The following is a 22,903-nucleotide window of genomic DNA, read 5'->3' on the forward strand; positions in this document are numbered from 1 at the left end:
TCCAAATGAGCTGTAAAAACGTTTGATAAAAAAAAAACGATAATGCCGTTAAACTATTTCACACAAACACTGGTGTGGTTAAATATTTTCTATTTCAAACGCTTATGGTGTTGCAACAAAGCTGCTACTGGCTAAGCATAATTTCCAAACGACGCATGCTTCCAAAACATGAATGATGACATCTGTATAACACTAGTTAAATGGTATGATCAGTTACGTGACGACGCGAAATGTACCGAGCGTACACGGAAACTGTCGATTACTACCATTACGTCAGCGGACAGACAGGTACACGCCTGTATATTAACTTGTTTGTTTTAAAATGCTAACAAATACATTTTGAATAATACGAAAGGGAACAGCAACGATTTAATTTCATAAAAGGTAATACACATATTTACTAATTAATTGATTTATATAAGTAATTTAGCGGATTAAAATTATATATTTTTTATTTATTATTATCATCAGAAATAATGAATATGTTTTCATAGAATACTAACTACAACAAATAGCCGTTCTATTGATTTTTATGTTATGATTTATTGCTTTAGATATTCTGGTTGTTTTGCAAAATTAAAACAGGTTAATCTTAAAATTAACTTCGTAAACAATGAAAGCGAACGTAATAACGTATTAAAAATCGTAGTAGAATAATCCTGAACCATCATAAAAACACTGTTTGGTTTATGTTTGCTTACTAGGTAACCTCAACAATTATGAAACCGATATGAAAAATTCTTACATTGTTGAAAAGTCCTTGTGTCACATAGATTATATAATTATCACTTAGCCCAGTGTTAAATCGCAAATTTTACCCTCTTTTACGATAATACGATTAATTATAATGTATAAATTTAAAAAAAAAATTAGTGAGGAAATTGATTATCATACATCAATCGATTATGAAATCCGATAATTCTGGTTTAAAAGTGTACCATCATGAACGGTGAACATTATTAACAACTCAATTTTAAATTACTCAAATTTAAATTATTTTCACGTAATTTTATAGCAGCAAGTCGTTAGTAAATATTTATATTTTTAAAAAGTGTGTCCCGCTTCATGTTGATTAATGAATTTTATTCAAGCTAAAATGTAAAAAATAAATGGATTGAGAGTCCTTCTAAGTTTTGTCACTTAATAGTTGTTATTTAACTATTTACGTAAAAGACGTAAATAAAGCTAAGTACATAGAGCTAATTCACTTGTATTTGAAGATGTTAATTATTTATATTTGTTTTACACCAAATCTTTATTCAAATGCGAATTCTTCAATCGTGTATAAAGATATTTTTTAGCGATAAATAAATTTTTTAAAGTACTTATTTTTTGCGCAGTTATAGAAGAATATTTATCATTATGATAACACTGCTATAAATTGAAAACACGTTCCGATGAAATATTCGTTCTCTAATAAAAATATTTCTGTTCCTCTAAATTAGTTTTTTCTGTTCACATTTTACTCTTCAACAAATGAACAGATTTTGATGACGTTTTTTCTTAAATTTTTTAGAGATGGTTTCTTTGGTAGTCCTCTTGTACTTTTTCCCAGTTAACTTTTGTAGAAACTTTTTATGGAAAAATTGTATTAAAAAAATAGCCTTAGAAAATTTAAAGATATTTCAATATTTTTGTCACTTTCAAATGAAATAAGTTTAAATGTTGTGTAACAAAAAATGTGTACATGTAATTTAATATGCATACAAGGAAGTCGTGAGGTGTCCACATCAGTTTTTTTTAAATTTGTATTTCGATAATTTTATAAAATTTTAATAATTTAATAAATAAAGCTTATTTATTAAATTATTGCTAGGATTGTTATAGGGCAATAAAAATCTGTTTTCGTAGTGATATTTGAAGTGTTTATGCGCGAAAACCAAAGAAAATTAGTTTAATAGCTTAAAATAAAAATAATTCATAAACCGAGTTCCAGAGAGCTTTAGCCCTCGCTCTGTAACAGTCTTTAGTCATTTATATGCTTTTCTTTTCTTATCTTTAACATTACGCAAGTTTCTCTCCTAAGTTTTATGTTTTTGAAATACAGCTTGTTTTTATGTCCGTTTTATGACCGTTTTTGTGTCAATTTATATTTTAAAAAGATATAAAGTAAAAAAAAAATAACTATACAAAGCGATTATAAAATGATGCATAAAAAAAATTAAATTTTTTTTTTAGATTATAATTTTCTGAAGTTGATGCCGAAATTGTTGCCTTGTTTTTAATTTGGCTCCGAGTTTTTAAACTCTAAATTTAAAGAATTAAAAAATTAATATTTTTTTATTTTACAGAGGGTTTTTTTTGGAATACTTCGTAAAAAGTTTTTCCCTCCTTTTGTCCTTTTGACACAAAAAGTAAAATATTCTATAGGCATATGTAATATTCAGTTCCACTCAAAAATAAAATATTTTTTAACGTTCAAGCAAATTTTCATCAACTTTGAAGTAGTATATATTTTTGATAATACTGTTGATATACTTAATTTTTTATGATTTACATCTACGAATTAGTCGAAAAAGAGCTCATTTACAAATAAAGGAAATTATTGAATAGAAAATAAATATGCCATTACCTTCCAATGTGGTAGATAGAGAAAATTCTATAGCTACTATATACTCGTACTGCTTGTATAGAAGCTTTTTCAAAGAAGGTTTACATTAGTCTACATTACCTAAGAGTCTTAGAAGATTTCAACAAAACTAAAATAAATAGCGATTCGCATTTTCTAAAATATCTCATCTTTTCAAAACGTTAGTTACGTTTTTACAGAATAAAAACCATTATACTTGCATTAGTGTAAGAAAAATTGTACGGTCTCTGATAGGTGTTTTCGCCTTTTGAAATATAATTCAGGAACTGTTTTATGGGTAAAAAATGTTAGGATCATTCGATAAAATGTTCATTTTTTTGATGAAAAATTAACATTATTTTTAAGAAATTTTCTGTAAAATTAAGATATAAAATAAAAATTATTGAATTATCTTTATTTATTAAATTATTAAAATCTTATAAAATTATCGAAATATAAATTTAAAAAAACTGATGTGAACACCTCACGACTTCCTTGTATGCATATTAAATTACATGTACACATTTTTTGTTGCCCAACATTTAAACTTATTTCATTTGAAAGTGAGATTCAATCTTTCAATTTTTTAATAACGTTATCAATTACACAATTGCATTGTGGTGGATACCACACTGCATCACATTTTTTTGTGGTGTCCGTATCAGCATTTTATATTAGTTTATATATTAATTTTTTTTCAGCCCAGGTAGTTATGTGATGTAAGTGAGAACGTGTCGCATCTGTAACCATGCACACATCGGTTCGAATCCGATTATATATATATATATATTTTTTTTAACTTTCTTTTTTCCCATTTAAATATATTGATTTATTAATAATTATTAATCTCTGTAAACATTTTTGTATTAAAATGAAAAGTATATAAAATTGTATTTCACTAATAACTTTTGATTTTTTATCATATTTTTTTTTTTTTTTTTGTTATTGCTGAATTTACTGAAAAACTTTTTTTATAATCACAGGTTAATAATATTAATAAATCAATATATTTAAATTTAAAAAAAAGTATATGAAGTCTGATTCGAACCGATGTGCCATCCGCTTGCAAGATCTAAATATTTCATTAATTAAAATTTTATTTCGCTATAACTCTGGAACCAATGAAAATAAGGGTTCTTACGTATTAACGCCACCGCAGCGTTATGGAAAATGAACAGTCTCTTTATTAATTTTAATAAGTGGTTATTTATATTTATTTATTTTATAAATATAATTTAACCAAACTTAACATACGCTCGCTTCGCTCGCTAACCTTGCCTAATTAACAATGTAATTTTTTGAATATTTATTTAATAAATTCAGTAATTATTGTTATTTAAATAATAAATAAATGCAAATTATTTAATAGGTTAAGTTTGGTTAAATTATATTTATAAAATAAATAAAGAGTTTTGAATCTATGTTAAACTCTATATCGGCCCATTTTCCACCGAAATCCGATTGACTACTTTGTTTTTAAATAAAGCTGTAGCTGCGGTGGCGTTAATACGCAAGTACCAAAATAAGCACCAATTGTGATATATCGTTGAGAAGCTCAGCTTATTACTGCAGTTAAGAAAAAGTTCAAAATCCAAATTTTTTGGAATTTGGGATTTTTTTGACACGTTTGGTCCAGTCGATTGCAATCAAAAGGGGAGATGCAAAACTAGATGTTAGAACAGTCCGAAATCCAAAAGTTCAACATTCTACGGCTAATCGTTTTTGAGTTATGCGAGATTACATACATACGTACGTAAAAACGTCACGCCGAAACTAGTCAAATGGATTCAGGGATGGTCAAAATGGATATTTCCGTTGAAATCTGAAAACCAAAATTTTTCGCGATAACAATACTTCCTTTACTTCGTACAAGGAATAAAAATGATTTCAATTCCATTTGTGTAACTTTATATACAATAATTTTGTTATTAATGCTATAAAAATCTATACTCATATAACCTGCTTTTTTTATCATTAAACATACTGATTTTATATGATAGCATTGATAGTTAATTTTCTACATTTGACATTAAGAAAAAATACTAACTTATCTTTACAGAAAGGAAATTTGTACTAACTACATTTCAGCTATTATAATTGAATCATATACATTATTATCAATCTATCATGAAATCCCTTAATATTTTAACTTGGTTCTTAAAAGTTTTTATTTTTTGACTTTACGTTATTTATTTATTAAATTTATCTTATAATGAACATCAAAGGAAGCAAGATTTATTTAATAAGATTTTATAAGATTTATTTAATTATACGGTTATTGCCATAACTAGCGTTTTCCGTCGCGGTTTCGCTCACAAATCCGTAATCAGAATTTGAACATGAATACAAAAATTTGATCAATGCCAAGATTATTTTTTTTAAATTACAAAACATGAGTTTTTATTCAAAAAAATAAGTATTTTATATACATGTAAGGGTATTTACGATTTTCAATAAATAATCTGATAGGATTATATACATGTGGTCCAGAAAAGGACCTATTGAGTATTTAGCACTGGTAAGTGCTGTTTGATTGATTTTCATTCTAATTTACCTAAAAAGAAATGAACACAAATCTAGAAAAATGGAAAATGTATAGGTAAATATATACAATGGATGTTAGGTGTATGGTTAGCATAATGCGTCTGCACATGCAAATGAATAAGCGTGTCATGGTATGGGTGCTGTTTCAGTTTAGAGTAGATTTAGAGAAGTTTTTAATATTTTCTTGTAAACTACATAGTAGTCTTTCCTTCTGGAGCCAAAATAAATAAACTACTTGGTGAGCTCACCCTAGAGCAGCTACATAAAGTTACCCTTGAGAGAAACAGTTTCCCTTAGATCAATTCCTGCCACCTTTAAGGATTGTCCTCAAGATTTATTGATTGTCATTGCAAAACAACCCTTAAGAGGCAACTGCAACCGTTTGAACTCGAAAGAATAATCTGATTATATAATCTGAGAGTATGTATTTACATACTCTCTTCGAGCATAGCTATAATCATAATAGCTTCTGCTAAATTCACACTAACGCACACGCGCGCGCACCGCACATACAAGTGTCCATACAGTACAGCAACCCTTAAATAATTACCGTTAATCACAGAAACATTAAATTTTGTAGAAGTTTCTACTTCAAAACGATCCTATTTTTCGGTATGAGATCTCCATAGCCCAAACATCCAGGGGTTCCCATGAGAAGGTAACTCAAACATTTAAATGGAAAGGTAGGATTTTTTGACTCGCATTTTAAAGGACATTGAAAAAGATGTTTTGGCGTAAAACACATTGGAAAATCAAAATGCCGTGAAACTAGCTGTGAAAAACATTAAATGGCCATTATTTTTATTAGATTTATCATAATCCGATATATTTCACATAAGAATGTTTGTTTTTCAATAACATTAATTGGAGTGTCATAATTCTACGCTCACCATTTAACATTTTTGAGTTGTCCTCCATGAGGCCCCCATGAATGCTGGAGGGTTTGATTGTCTCATGACGAAAAATATAAGGTATCATCTGCTGAATTTAATTTTTCTTTGTTTAACAGTTGAAAAAGTTATTTAAAAGTTGTAATATATTATGAACATTCCATTATTCTCTCTCTCTCTCCGCCCCTCTTTATACATATATATATAGAGAGAGCGATATGTCCACTTAATTTGTTAGTAATATTTTGTTCGATTTTTCCTTTAATGAAAGTTACAATTTTTCTTTAAATAAGATAATTTTTAGCTGCTAATATTAATATTAGATTTAGTTATTATTATTTTTAAATTTGAGACTGATGTATAAAAAGATAGATTATTATGAAAAATCCCTATGGTATCTTCATTTATTCTTGTTTTTTTCGTGGTATTTTGTTGCAGTATGATTTATCCTGATGTATCTGCACTAGCATAGTTGATAGTCATAGCAACAAGCTATAACCACAAATATCACGCTATACCAAGAAAGGTGATGATGCAGTTATGTCGAATCATATATATAATGTGTTATTCAGCCGTTTATAGGAAATTTCTGTCTACATATCACGTTTTATTTTGCATATCGAATTTTAATGAGATACGCGACTTTCTGCAATGCGAAAAGTAAAGCTCTCTGACGTATAAGCTTTATGCTATATCTTTGAGAGCGAGAAAGAATGAGAGAAAAAGAGGAAACCGAGAAGCCTGGATAAAGAGGTTCAGTTAAGCCCAACCCCTTTCTTCCTTCCGCCATCTATCTATGAATAATACGGGAATATTTTTAGATCATATAGAGAAACATTTTTTTTAAATTTAATTTTGTTTTTTTTGTATTAACTGTAACTACGTTGGTCGCTCAGTTGGTAACGCATAACAGAAGTAGACGTTATTTGATTATTTTTTTACTTTTACAATGAATGCATTGAATTAAAAATTAGTTTGGAAAAAAGTCTAGTCAAATAAAAATGGAAAATAAAAAGGATCAACGCACTAGAGGGATGAAAATTGGAATAGATTTTTTTTTTACTTATTCTCAGGAATCAAGAGTCCATAGCAACGGTGGTGGTAGTTTTATCGGGGCGCTATAGAGGGGAAATACAAGTTTTTTGTAAATATCTGTAAAAATATTAGTTTTTTTTTTTTTTTAAATGTTTGAGGTAACTTTTTATTATTATTGTTGGGTAAGTGATCGTAAACTAATGAAGTCATTTAGAAATTATATTTAAAAAAAAACTACCGCGACAAAAGTATTGCATGAATTTCCCAGTTAATGATAATAAAGATTAAAAGTGTTACAGTCAAAAAACAAACAATCTTCCCCAATTCTACACAAGAAGATGAATTTTACTTTCCGACACCGTCACTATTTAGTAATCAGAACTCACTGATTTTCAGAGTACAACTCATTAGATACGTTCGATTAACGAGTAGACCCTACGCACAAGCATAAGTTTCAACTTACTCACCACTGTGACTTACTGCATAAGCGCGTAGATTGCATTACCTCAAATTGAGGTTATGTTGTCGACTTTAAATTCATCGCAACTCAAGAACGACTCAACTATTCTACATCAGATTTTCACATACACAACTTCAGTTACACTATCTGGAGCATATCTGAATTTCAATGAAATTGATCTAGTAGTTGGAGATTTTCGAGCCACAAATTTTATACATAGGCCCGTATATATAGGCTTATATATTTATTATTTATGCATTTATATATAAGGAAATTATATTTTAAGTGATACTCCTCATTCCTCAAAAACCAAAGAAAATTCAATTTTACATCCCAATCCCATCTGCGAGTGAAAGTAATATCATACTTTTCTTTGAAAAGTCGGTAAAACAGAATATATATTTTTAGAGGTGGTGGTTAAATTCTAAGAATAATAATTTTTCTAAGTCAACCTTAAATAAATCTATAAATTTATAGAGAATAATTTCTCTAATTAAAGTTTTCTTTACATCCTCTTCAGTAAAGCCTAAAATAAGAAAAAGAGAAATTTCAAAGAAACTTTCCTGCATTTTTGGTCCGGGGACTATAATTTAAAAAAAAATTGTAGACGTTTCTTGATAGCTCTACATATGAAGTATAAAGTTTAAAATATTTAAAAAAAGATATTTAAACCGAAGGGAGATTGAACCAAAGAACAAAAAAACATAATTCCTATTTTAAGAGGTGGGAGTTGATTTTTTTTTGGAAAAATGTGATTTGGGTGATTTATGTAAGCATTGTAGGTAAAAAATTTGCTCTAAGTTTTCTCTAAAACACCTCTGAAGAAAATCGATATTGGTTTCTGAGATATCTTCCCACCTCCTTAAGAATTTTGATAAAACATGAGATCAGTGCCTCATAGGAATAATTGAGCTAAATTTTAAGAAAATCCTGAGAAATCTCAATCCTGAGATATAAGGACAAAAGCAGTGCTACGCACATATATACATGCACATGTTTTTGGGTCTAGATGAACTAGTGGGACTGGACCCTAAATAGTAATGATTTGCAAAAAACCCGATACTCCATTTTTGACATTATCACCATAGTTCCTCTTTAATATACCTGTTATAATTCTATTCGCCGGGGAAGTTAAAAGTACATTGAAAATTAATGAACGTAACAAAATATCGAAAACAGCGAACTGCATCTAGCGTTAAAAATTGGAAATAGTTAATATAGAATAATAATGTATTAATATCAGTATAATTATCTCCTGATTAAATTTAAAAAAAAAAAATGTTTATCTACTTATGTTTTCTCATTCATTTCCAGCAGTTGTTTACGAAAACTTTTATTTTAGTATCATAAAATTGACAAAGCTTTTACTCGCGTTTGTCAGGGGGAATGCAGTGTTTGGGTATTGTTTGTGTTTCCCCATCTAGAACGGCTGTATTGATTTTCAGTAAAAACAGGTTACAGGTTATTTACATCAATTAAAAAAGTTATTCTGAGTAAAATGTAATTAAAACCAAGCATTCTGGCAGATAGTCTGCTTCACATATATCAAACTCAAAAAAATAAATTTTAAGATCAGTTAATCAGTGAATATGAAAATGAATGTAAATCGGTAATTTAGATTAAATTGAATAACTGTAAAATATTTAAATAAATACATGTGGTACGACATTTGTTGTGAAAGAAAGGAGATAGAAAAAAATATATGCTAAAAATAAAATATAAAAATAAATAAATATAAATGTAAATATAAAAATAAAATGAATAAAATGTTAATGAATAAAATTAATAATTTTGTATTTAATAGGGTTGTTGATTCACAATATTTTTAAAAATCTCGTTTTTATTAGATAGGTATCAACTATTCACATATGTACGTAACAAGGTACATATAAAATTGTTATTTGCTAGTTTGAAAAACATAATAACAAATTTTTTTTTTCAGAAAAATAAACTGTTTTTAAAAAAACCTTACAAAGATGCGTATAAAAATATTTTTTTCCATTTTTCATTAAATTTGGAATCTTATGAAACGGCGGTAAATTAAAAAAAAAGAGAAACTACTAACTATTTACTATTCTATACCACTAACCAGTAATTTGTAGTCAGTTTCAGAAAATAAAGATTTATGGAAAAAAGTATTATTTTCTACATATTTAATGTGATGTTTTTTTTATGAAGGTGGCCATCATTTTTTTCCGGATTAGGTTTAATTTTAAAGTTTTACGTTTTTAATTTTTATTAAAATATAGATAGGCCGATTAAAACATATATTCATTGCCCATACGAAAACAAACAAGCCGTTTACAAGAAATTCAAAGGCAAGAAATCTTCATGTTAATGAACTTACGAGGTCTGTAAATAAAGTAACGAGACTGAATCAAAAAAACTTTTTATTTACAATCCAATTATAGATAGACTCTATAACCTTCAAAATAGTTCTCTTGGGAAGCCGCACAACGCTTCAAATGGTTTTCCTACTCTTCGTAGCAGTATTAGAACTCAGAAACCTGAATATCCCTTCAGATGGTCGGTTACATTTAAAAAAAAATGTTTTCTACTGTTCCAAATGGTATCCTTTGAGGTGGTTTTTTTTTAAAGTCGGGAACAGGAAAAGTCACAGGGATTCAAGTCAGGTGAATAAGATAGTTGAGGAACTGCAGGAATGTTTTTTCTTAGCCAAAACTAATTAATTAGAGTACAGTGTGACAAGGTGCTCTGTCATGATACAGCATCCAGTTGTCTTTGATGGATGGTCTCATGCGGGCAACTCTTTTCCGTAGTCTTTCAAGAATTTCTCGGTAAACTTATTGATTTACAGTCTATTCTGTAGGCAAAACCTCCTTATGGACAATGCCATTACTATCGAAGAAACAAATTAGCATGGTTATGATCTGATCCATTTTTGCTATTTTGGGACGTGGTGAGTTTGAAGTGTGCCACTCCTTGCTCTGGCATTTTGTTTCTGGATCAAACTCAAATATCCAAGATTCATCACCAGTAATAACATTTTTTAGAAAATCAGGATCGGTCTCAATTCGCCCTAGAAGATCGCAGCATACTTCCACCCAGTTGTTTTTCTGTTCATCAGTGAGGTTGTTGGGACCAATTTTGCATAAACTTTTTTCATGTCCAGTTCGTTTGTAAAAATTTGATAGACTGTGGTACGGTTCAAATTCAATTGTTTTGCAATCATTATGACAGTAAATGGCCGGTCGATCCGAATCAAGTCTCTGATTCGCTCAAATTGTCGTCACTTTTTGACGTTAACTGTCTTCCAGAGCATAGATCTTCCGCAACTGATTTCCGGCCGTATGAAAATGCTCACCTAAAAAATTGGGCTCGTGACAGAGCGTCAACTCCATACACCCTTTACAATTTTGAAAAGGTTTGAATAACATTCTCGCTGAGTTTAACACAAAAATTGATTGCACAACGTTGCTCATTATTAGTATCACTCAACTTTGTAACGTACAATAAAAACACATTTCACGAAAAGTTTGTTTACATATCACATCGTGGCAGCAATAGACTAAAAATATTAATACCTAACATAAATCAGCTGTTCATATAACAATGTGTTTACTAGTAACTTTACAGTGTTGCCACTTTGGCTGCCAAAAAAAAAAACTAGTCTCATTACTTTATTTACAGACCTCGTAAATAAATGAATTTAAAGAAACGTCGTAAAGAGATTTTTATTATGTATAAGCTTAGGCTTTCAGGATAGCAAAAGTATGTTATTTTTTAGTTCAGTTTTTCTAAATATTTTTTATAAAGTTTTTTGCGAAAATATTTGAATATTAAAGTGGCATTAATATTATTACTCTACAACATATAATACTAAGCAGTAGTGTCGACAAAAAAAAAAGTAAAATATGTTCAAATTGTTTAATGAGGTTATCTAATTATTCATTTAAAAAAAGACAAAAACTTAACAACAGGCCACTTGCGGAGGATTTGATATATTAAAAAAAAAAAAAACTGACAATAAAGTCGTAATATTTTCCTGGCATTGGTTATTTATTCTTATAATGGAAAAATAATGATATATGAAAAAAAATTACCTAAGATCTATTTTTTTGTGGAGGGATAATTTGTGATGAAGTTTTATCGTAAACTTATCAATAATCCAGAAAAAATAATATTTTTTAGTTTTTCTGCTCCCCCACCTTCAAAATCACCAATAAAACCAATAAAATCAATAAAAAAAATACCTAAGATTTCTTTTTTGGTGGTAGGGTGAATTATGATGAAATTTTATTGTAATATTATTATTAAAAGTTTAAATTAACTAAAAACGTTTTGAAAAACTCCAAAAAATCTATATTTTTAAATTTTAATCGGTTCCCCCACCCCTAATATTGTCCCAAAGTATTTTTTTTGGAGTTTTTTGCACTACTACTATGCTTAGGAAGATATGAACAAAATTCGATTAAAAATATGTAATAAATAAAAAAAGATAGCTTTTTCTATTTTTGGTGTAGGGGAAAATTTGGAAGAAACCTTTTTTTTTAAACTGGTAAGATAAACACGTACGCATGTACTGAGCTTAACCTTAAAGTTAAATTAAAAAAACGATTTACCCTACTTCCTGGAGATATTGACCCCAAACTTTTAACATATCCCCATATATACGAATCCGTGTATCAAATTTCCTCAAAATCAGTTTATTCCGTCATAATTTATTAAGTTTTTTTACATGACAACAAATTTACATACGTACGTATCCACATACGAACATTACCCTCAATTTTTTTTTTGTTTCTTCGGTTTTCTCATTTTTGGACTTATTACCATGTTTTAATTCTTGCAGCGTTGTTCTACAGCTATGACGCTAGGAATGTAAATGAATATATATATATATATATATTTATAGTGTATGTGTGTGTATGTTTATGTCAAACTGAAAATTTATTTTTTTGAAGTTGATAAAAAAATATCAGGCTATTTAGTATTCTTAAAGCTCTTTACATATTTCCGAGCAGAAGAATTCTGTCAGCAAAATAATCAATTATCAAAAATAAATAATTTTTATTCTCTATGAATGAAAATTATTACGTTTAACAAAATTTTTTTGTTAAACGTAATTTAACAAAAATCGACTACCCAGCTAGAGTTCTCATATGTAAATTTTTTTGTTTGTTAATTGTTTTTGTTATACATAATTTATTTGTAAATGCAATTTCAAAATGTAAAACAACGGAAAACATGTACTATAAATCGTATATGTACTAAAATAATATATATATATATATATATTATTTTATATATAACAGAGTTTGAATTTTTTTTATACTTCAGAAGATAAAAATAATGTCTCTTTAACGCTTCTATAACACGAATTTATTGCGTTATATATGATTAATGAGGTGATGAGTATATTCACCTTTAGGTTATTACAGGTCGTTGTCGTATATCGTTACTGGTGTAATTTTGCGATTAATCTTGATGACAAGACACGTGAATTTCTATCTGAATGAAACAGGAAGATTTTAGAAAAAGAGATAGAGTTATACGGAAAGCGTAGAAACGGAAATTCATTTAACATTGCAGAAGGTGATAATGACGGTAGAGAGGTATAGTGAATATATATGTGTGTACGAATAGTGAATCAATGTGTACGTGCGTGTGGTGTTGTGTATGCGTATCGCGTGTGATTATATAAAAGTAATAAACATATATATATATATGTATGTGTGTGTGTGTGTGTGCGCGCGCACACACACACACACACGCGCGCGCGCAGGAAAAACATACTTAGTGCATCAATCACAGCAAATTATATATCATTGCTTTAATTAAATTCTTCGAGTATTCCTCTAAAACTATTTAAAAACTGATTCAACTCATCCTTAAATTTCTAACAATATTTCATAGGATATAGTAGCGATAAGGGATTTAAAATATATATACGTATATATTATTGCTAGATTCAAATAAAACAACAAAACCGCTGCTGTTATCAAAAATAAACTTTTTGAATATAAATTTATTTTATTGTATAATGTATTTTAAATTTTAAAATTATTTATACTTATTGTTTTCCGTATTTATTTATTCATACGATTTTCTATGAATTTTTTTATGATGAAGCACTTCATTGATACACACATGATAAAATATATTTCTCAGTGAATTTTATCTAAATTGCTTTTATTGATTTTCACATATATAGTTATTTTGCTAGAACCTACGAGCATAAATTTGAATTTATATAAGTCCATTTGTACATATATGAATACGAGAGCATCTCGTACACAAAGTTACTGCAAAATATAAAATAAAAATCTATTTGACCGATAAATAACTTTTATTTTAAATTCTCCCATATGAGTATCAAAACAAAAACCAGGTATTGCTTTTTTCTTAATTTTCTTGTTATACGAGTAAATTAATTATAGACATTGGTTTTTCCTCCGATGTTTTAACCAAACCCTATTACTGTAGATAGAATAAAATTTTATAAACATTTATTGTATACGCCTTAAATTTATTAATACGCCCTACAAATGTATTCACTTTTAGTGCAGATCAGAATTATTTGCTAAGTACGTAGAAAAGTCGTTTAAGGATATTTTCATGAAAAAACTTGACAATAAAGTTTTAATATTTTTCTGGAATTGGTATTTATTCTTATACAGTGGAAAATAATTATACATAAAAAAAGTTACCTAATATTTTTTTTCTTGGGTGGAGTAATTAATAATGAAGTTGTATTGTAAAATTATCGTTATATTTTAAAATAAATCAAAAGAGTTATAAAAATTAAATTACTTTAAATTCATTGTTTTAAATTTGCTATGTTAAATGGAAGAAACTAAAAAAATTCCACTAAAAAATGTACAATCAATAAAAAGGTACAATTATACTTTATGCAAAGTAATTATTAATTTGCATAATACTTCCAAAGTATTATTAATACTCTGCAAATATTATTACTATTTCTGTTTACAATAGAGCTATAATATAACTATCTTGTGCGCACAAGAAAGAGAGAGATTTTAAAATATTTGTATTTTTGATTTGGTGAATATTTAATAATTTTTTTATTGCTATATATTCATTCGAGCGAATTTTTTTGTGTATATGTACTCAGATTTAAGAAGCTTACCCTTGTTCAGACCAATTGTATGAAATAAAAAAAATCAACTGAATAAATATTACAAACGGTAATAAAATATTTATTTGAGTATACGGCCGTAAAAGATATTGGAAATAATGAGTAAGTAATCTTGGAGATGCAAAATTTACGGTTGTCTTAAACCATATGATCATCATATGATTTATTTAATGCTTTAGATGTTCATTTTTGTTGAATAGTTATGTTAGACCTTATTATTATTAATATTATTATTATTATTATTATTATTATTACTACTACTACTGTTATTTTCAAATCAATTAGCTAATAATTGTAACGCAACTGAAGTACAAACTCATTTTACTGAATATAACGTAAAATTATCGTTATAGTAGATTTTTAAAATTGCATTATTTGAATTGAATTGCATTTTTATTTGAATTGAAGTTTATTCTTTGTTCCACAGCTAGTTTATTTAAATTTGTTCCTAAAGTGCAACAAAAAACAAATTATATAGTAATAATAATCAGATGATACAGGGTTCTTAATGAACTCTCTTAATAATTCATTCAATACCTAAGGATAAACAAAAAAAAAATATCTAAAATTATCAATAAGCAAAGTTCTTAAGAACAAGAATATATTTGAATTTACTTCGTGGTTTTCAATAATAAACAAATAAATAATCGATATAAATTAACAAATAATTAAATAATAATAAATACGTACATACATTCGTACATGAGTAGGTTCCACAATCCCGTTAGCGAGACAATAGACACATAACAAGGTAGATAGTAACAAGAACAATGTAACAAGTAATAATTACCAAAATAGTAAAGAACTAAACACAAATAATAATAATAATAATAATTGCAATCTGTCATCCAGTATTCCCCAAGTGTATCTTCGGAGACGTTTCAACCTTCGGACGTCCTCGCTGTTATCAAGCATATTGATTGCCAGGTGGTCAACTTGATTTTCTAAACGCCGTTGGTATTTAATATTGTACTGTTTCACCATCTCACAACAGAGGGAAGCTCTAGGTATTCGTGAATCTCTTCGTTCTGTGTGAACCATGGCGCATCTGCAGTGGTCCTTGTTTTGGAAAATTCGACGTTATTTTTGCGTGTTCTTCCCCACCACTACACTGAAGTTGAATTTAAATTGGTTCGATTGAATGAGATAATTTTAGTTAAACTTACTTTCTTGTAAAGTGATTACAAAGTATCCCGAATTAATATGTGTTCATATTATAACAATGCTTTTTTTTAAATCATTAGCGCTAGCAGTAATGAGATGAATTCACAAGAACAATAAAAACTACAATAGTAATAACTTTTATTTATTGAATCGATCATTTCAGAAACGGACATGTCTAATCAAGCTATTTTTTAAAAGATGATATAAGAAGTCTTTTATTTATTGAATCGATCATTTCAGAAAGGGACATGTCTAATCAAGCTATTTTTTAAAAGATGATATAAGTTTTCTCATACCAAAAGAAATAGGGTAGATGATCTATGATATTCCTATCATTTGTCACTTCTTTTCAACAAAGAACATCCGGAAAATGCATGATGCAGAATAGAGAATTTAAATCTGATTTTTGGAAACGCGCTCTTATTAAAAACATTTCTTGACATGCATATTTCAAGCATTAAGGAAAAGAGATTTGTTTTACATTACATTTTCCTGAAATTTGACCCGTTTAAAAAAGTAAAATTAAACAATACATTACATTACATTATCTACCACATTATAGATAAAAATCAGATCAATTAAATCTTTTTATAAAATTAATAAGGTTTAAAGTATTCTTTTTTAAATATTTTCCAAGCAAATATATCTAAGAATATTATATTTTCTTCTGGAATAAAAATCCTTAATATTTTTGCATTATACATATTGTTTCTACTAGTTATTACATGAACTAAAATTAAGGAAGCAAATCATATAATATTTAATGGCCTTTTATTTCAATATCATTTACGTTTTTCAAACTGTCAGTTTATTACGACTTTTGGTCGTTGTAAAGAATGCATAATTGTTTTTAGAAATTTGAAAGATGAAAAATATTATTATTCTTAAAATAAGTATGTAGAAAAATAAATTTCCCAATTAGCAAGATAAAAAAGCTGGATTTCTAAATTAAAAAAAATATATATATTATTAATTAAATTTATTTTTATTTATGAAATAAAGTTTATAATGGGATGTCTTGTTTATTTTTTATATCTAAAATTAACAATACTGTTCTATATTCGAAAATAGTGTAATAAATTAAAAATAATAGTATTTAATTTTAAAAAACGAAGTTTTACATTTAAAATATCAAATTAAAAAAAAAGATTTTTTTAAAATATACAGTTCATTGTTTTTCTTTTGTTTTTGTTTATTTTTTATTAAAAAAAATAAATAACCAGCAATCTAAGTAAATGACTGTAGTATATTAATATCAAATTGTTTTCAAATATCGATAAGGCTAAATTGTCGTTCAGTATAGCCTGGTCTTCTCATCCTTTCTAAAATACAAATACGGCATGAATAGCGATTCTGTGGTTATATAATCCAAAGTTAATGTTACGAATAACATAAAACTGTATTAAACGTCTGGAAAATAATAATAAAAAACGTTCTTCAATAACCAGAAAATTGTTCTATCTTAATAAGTTAAGCTATTCAAAAGTTGGATAATGAAGTTATGCAGAAAACATCTAATTCAAAATCAAGTAAAATTTGAATTAGCTGTGTAATTTTTTAGAGAAAATATATATATTTTTTTATATACAAAAAAAAGCTGACGGTACAGTTGTAGGACTTTCTCGTCACGCGGCTTTTTTCTAATGAACGGCTTACACACGCAACTTAATTAAAAATATTTATCATTTTATTTAAATGTAATATTTTTTGTTTATTTAATTCAGTGATTCTAACTAAAGCGCGCGCGCATACCGTATTTAATTCATACTGTATTTCAGGGTGTGGTGGTACTAGCGGCCACTTTAAATACTTTTTTCCACTTCAAATATTATTCATTAATTTAATTCTACGGTTCACTTGTGACGTCACAACACAGCAGGCGACTATAGCAGCTGTACATCAGTGCTACACTAGCGCTCCTTGTTGTAAGAGGGGGTACTATTGACGCAGAATATCCACTTAGCCGCTGGTTTATTTATATCATTTTTTGGGGTGGAGGTGCGATTTTGCAAAATTTATTTTATTTTATTTTGCAAATATTATTTTTTAATTGTTAACAAATGTGCCAAAAAAAATAAGGCCTTAATTAGACGAAATTTCGAGATAGTGTGGGTGAACTTGCTGTACTGCCTCACCCGCTTGACCTTGACCTTTTAAGTTGGAAATTTAATGGTATCAATTAAATATAGAAGTAATCTGACCAAGTTTGGTCAAAATCAGTCCAGCAGTTCGGGAGATATAAGGAACTCAAGACTAAAAATACATTCGGTTTTTGGGTTTTTTGGGGTTCCTTAGGTGTCAAAACGCCAAGATCCAGTGAACACCACATATTCCCAAATTGGACAGATAAAGCTCCCTTCTAAAGCTATAGCGCTAGACGGGAAAGTAAAAATATCGAAACTATAATCAAGTTATGTTATAGGTCTTTAACTATTTACTTATGGAATTTCAAAAAAAAATAATAATAATAATTTTATGTTTCGGTATGAAGATTTGTTTGTTTTATTTTATTATATAAATACCATTATTGTTATATATAATAAAACTAATTCTTTCTATTCAAATTTAACATTATTTTTGAAAGCGATTTAAAATAATAAATTATGTCATTAATAAGCATGGGGTGTGTTCAATCCTCTGTAAATTAATTTCTGAGAACTATTTGATCTTAATAACTATCTAGATTTTTCTTGACGGTTGATAAAAAGTTTTTACTTATTTATTTATTAATTTATATACAGTAATAATTATGCATTTATACTATGCAGTAATATATTATGCATTTTATATACAGTAATAATTATATTAAAAAATGTTAATTCTTTTGTAGGTGTAGTGAAAGCAAAAGTACAAACATTTTCTATATATATTTATATATTACAATAATTTTGTTTATTTACAATAATAAATATGGATATATGAGAAGACTAATGAAGTAAGCCTGATTAGTATAATTAGTGATAATAGTATTAAACCCGAACAAAGAGTCAAATAAAAAAAATTATGTTGAGATTTGTATCACTACCACGTAATAAATAATTTATTTTCTCTTTATTCTAAAAAATAAATATTTTAAGTACAATTCTTGAACAATTTGTACAACGAAAAAGAAATTACTGAAAATATTGTTTAGTTTTACTTTAAGAGTTATTTGAATAATTGAAAGTAATTATTTTATTTTAACTCTTTAATACTTTGTTTTCAATAAAATTTAAATTCTTTTTAAAATATATTAATAATTCATGGAACATTTTCTGAACATTTTACTTGGTATTAACATATCTATGAATTATTCTGGATTTCCTTTGTAAAGAGCTTTTACATTTAATAGTGATTTCTGAAAATTATTTTTACCATGTTTTTACAGTCTTTCAAAATATCATGACACTAAACTTATCTTTTCAATAAACGTGATTAACGAGCATTTTATTTTGGGAAAGAATATTTATCTCTTCATTTTTGTTTTCGCTGTAAATTTATTTTTATATACTTTTCTTTAAACTGCCGAAGCGTTGATTTAACCTTTTTACTATCATCATAATCTAACGTTTAAAAAATCCCTTACTAATTCATTGTATTATAAATGTAAATAATATTAAAGCACTATTACAATTTTGTTGAATTTTAATTCATAAAGACTGTACGGAGTAATTTTTTGTTTGTTTCAATGTAAAACTTTCAATCTGATTACAATATTAAATAAACCATGTGTAAATATGATCATACAATTACATGCAGAGAGGCTTCTATGGAAGTTCCTAAAAAATTACATTCTAATATTCCTTTACAGTACATTGAATGTTAAGTACACACAAAGTTAAGTCAGAGGACATCAGCATTGGTGGCTCAATACAAAACAAACACAATCAAAGGATTAATAAACAAGAAAAAGATTAAGCACTGAGAGAAAATAAAGCTAAAATTAATAACGAAAGAATCACAATTAAAATTGAACAAAATGAAATAATAGGTAATACTCAGTTAATGCAACTCAAACTCAAATCGCATAAAGTCACCATGATTCAATATGTGAAGTCGTTTTAGCCTTCAAATATCTTCACTAAAAGGTTAACAGCTAAATAATTCACGTAGTATTTAGCCGGAATTTTTATTTTGTACCGAGTCTCTGTATTTCTTCTCGAACAAACGGTAAACCCAGATATTCGTGTATCTCAATGTTTCTTCTGTTACGGTTCTCAGGGCGCTTCTGTTGCACCCTCAGTGCTCCATTGCTGTATAACGAAAGCTGAATCTCGTAGATCCAAATCAGTTTCAGAAAAGTCCGGTACACAACAACTGCTCGTTAGGTGTTGAAAGTTGTGCTCTCCTGCTCAGTTACCAGTAAATTTTCTTATACTTAATATTCAGTTTTTTTTAATTTTTCCTTACAAGGACCTTCCACGTCAAACGACGATTAAGATGAAGACAAGGTACTGTACTCTTAAAGCACGCTGTATGAATATGCGATAGAGGTGACAATCTCCTCACTTCATTGCGAATGTTACATGACTCGACTTTGCTTGATTAACTTTATTCTTCCCTCTAGATAGTCATCCATTAATTTGGTCCAATTCAGATTGTAGTTTACTTGAAACTAGAGTTGGGTCAACATCAATAGCCAGGATAGCCATGTCATCGGCAAATGAAGCAACAGTGATATAATCCGGTGTCGGAACGTCCGCGTGATGATTGAATATAAAACAGATCCTAAAACCGACCCTTGAGGAACTCACAACTTAATGTCAAAGAACATTGACAACTTCTTATTATATTTTACCTGCATGCCGTTAAGTGAACTGATCTGACTCCTATCTTGATAGTTTGTGATGCTTTATCGCATTACTGATGAGCACTGCGTACCTACCTGCGCTCTGCCATCAGGGTGATTAGTTGTGTGAATTGAATATGCACGAAGACGAAAATAGCTACGATTAGTGAAGCGTATCTCGGAGAAAAGAACGAAATCTAATGACTCGGCCATTATTAAAGCTTCTAGTTCCTATTTTCGACCAGCGAGACCATTAACATCTCAGGTAGCGACCGTTAGAAATCTACACAACAACAAATTTTGCTGATCATCTTAGTAAGCAAGACCATTAGATTTATCTATTTGCTTCACTAGAAATTCTATGTTATAAGTTAGTTTTTGTAGCTGTAGGACAATCCCTAATTGTCCTTTTAATTAAAGAAGGGAAATTTGTATTGACCAAGTCAAAGGAAGCCCTTCGCTTGTTCCAAGTCTCAAGTGAAGTAGCAGTCTTCATAGTAATTTGTACCTTTTGCTTATGTTTTCTGTCCAGGATTTCCTTATAAATCCTGCATCCTCTGTAATTAGCAAGGTGATCTGATTGGCAGAGCGCACAAGAAGCCGGAGTATTTCTGCCTTTAAGGCAATCTACAATTCTATGGGTTGCTGCACATTTAACACAACGATAAGGCCTCATGCAGTTGTATTTTGTGTGGCTGTACTGCTGGCATTGCATGTACTGCACCAATCCAGAAGGTTTTATGGGTGTCTGAAACGTAACCCCACAGTTCGCGATCTATCTAAGTTTAATCACCTTCTTGTTCGTTATCATTGGGCTGCAGGTTGATGAAAAACGTCGATAACTGTTCCTTTATGAACCTATGACGGGCATTGATTATGTTTTGGAATACTCATCCGTGTTCCTCAATTTCTCCCTTGATGAAACATTTTGGAACTGAGAAGTGTAAGTTCCTCAGAACAACGCTAAGATCCCTCTTGTCTTTCTTCGTAAACGTGTGACCAATCAAATTGTTTTTACGAACCGGATCGATTACTTTCTTGTACATGTTAACATTCTTTGAGATCAAACGCAGTTGCTTAGGGATAATTACTTTTATACTGCAATCACTTTTACGAACCACCCTTTCTAATAACTCATATAGGTGCATAACGTCGGTAATACCGTATAGAATATTGGCGAGGGCCTAATGGTGAATATCGGTCTCGCCTAATATCGACGAGGCCTTTGAGATGTCTCAACGTTGTCATCCTCCATCGGGAGGTCCTAGTAACGATTTGATAAAGATAATTCAGTAGGGATATCATCGCGAGATCGCGAATCTGGGCGTATGCAAGTCTGCCACGGTATAGGAATTGTTTGTGAATCTGTGATGTCAGTATCCAAATCGCTTCAGAGGCGTCAACCAGATTGAATAAAATGTTATTTCTAATTAGTTTACGACGGAGTGTTTACTGGGATATCTGTTCGACGGTGCCAAGGGTCCAAGTTTTCTGGAAGACAGCAAACAAGAGCCATTTGTTTCGTTCTCAATATTTGGAACAGCCGGTAGCTTATCCATAATTAACCTCTCCATTACAGGCCCTAAAATTCGATTAAAAACTGGTGAAAATAGAGAGTAAATAAATATATAAAAAAGAGTTTTGTAATACAATACCCTTATGAATAGGCGTATAATAATCCACAACCTCGATATAATATTTAAATATCATAAAAAACACAAAATAAAGAGAAAAAGATTAACACAACTCCTCGTTATTAGAAACAGCTGTTTTTATGGAATAAGTGAAATTTATTTTTTTTTAATTTTTCGATTGTAATTTTTCTCTTTTACAAACCATACCTGATAAAAAAATTGGTTTTCCGTTAAAGAAGTGAGAAGTCCCTGAAAAAAATTAGGATGAAATACAAACCAGGATTAAGTCCATTTGAAATATGATATCGTACAAGTTTCATATACATCAATTATTTTTGGAAGCCTTACTTCTGGAAGACAAATTATAATAATGTTTGAAATATCGCACATACTAGCGGTATTATACGTTAAAGAACGAAAAACGATAAATAAAAGTAATAAAAAAGTAGAATAAGTAACGGCAAATACCGCTGATGGTATATTATAATAATTGAATTTCTTGTCGATTTTGCTTCCTGTGAATCTGTACGGAGAAAATTTAAGTAACGAAGATTTTGTTGGTAAAAAGTAATTTTGTTTTTATCTCTTGGTCTTTTTTATCAAATCCACATCGTAATTCCACATCAGTCTTCTTTTTTTCTTACTCTTTTTTTTTTCGTAAAAGAATTTATTATATAGCAGAATCAGTTGTAATCCATAGAATTAAATGGAAAGAACTG

At 28.7% G+C, this 22,903-nt stretch overlaps 1 protein-coding gene across 1 annotated transcript in view; it reads left to right on the forward strand.

Moving 5' to 3' along the window:
* The first annotated feature begins 278 nt into the window (after positions 1 to 278).
* Gyc32E (Guanylyl cyclase at 32E) overlaps positions 279 to 22,903 on the forward strand; it is a 297,263-nt gene continuing 274,638 nt past the window's right edge. Inside the window, exon 1 of the mRNA XM_075367966.1 lies at positions 279 to 384. The gene's annotated coding sequence lies outside the window, so the exon portion shown is untranslated. The remainder of the gene's footprint in view (positions 385 to 22,903) is intronic.

Source organism: Lycorma delicatula, chromosome 6 (assembly GCF_047948215.1).
Source record: "Lycorma delicatula isolate Av1 chromosome 6, ASM4794821v1, whole genome shotgun sequence".
Classification (NCBI taxonomy): domain Eukaryota; kingdom Metazoa; phylum Arthropoda; class Insecta; order Hemiptera; family Fulgoridae; genus Lycorma; species Lycorma delicatula.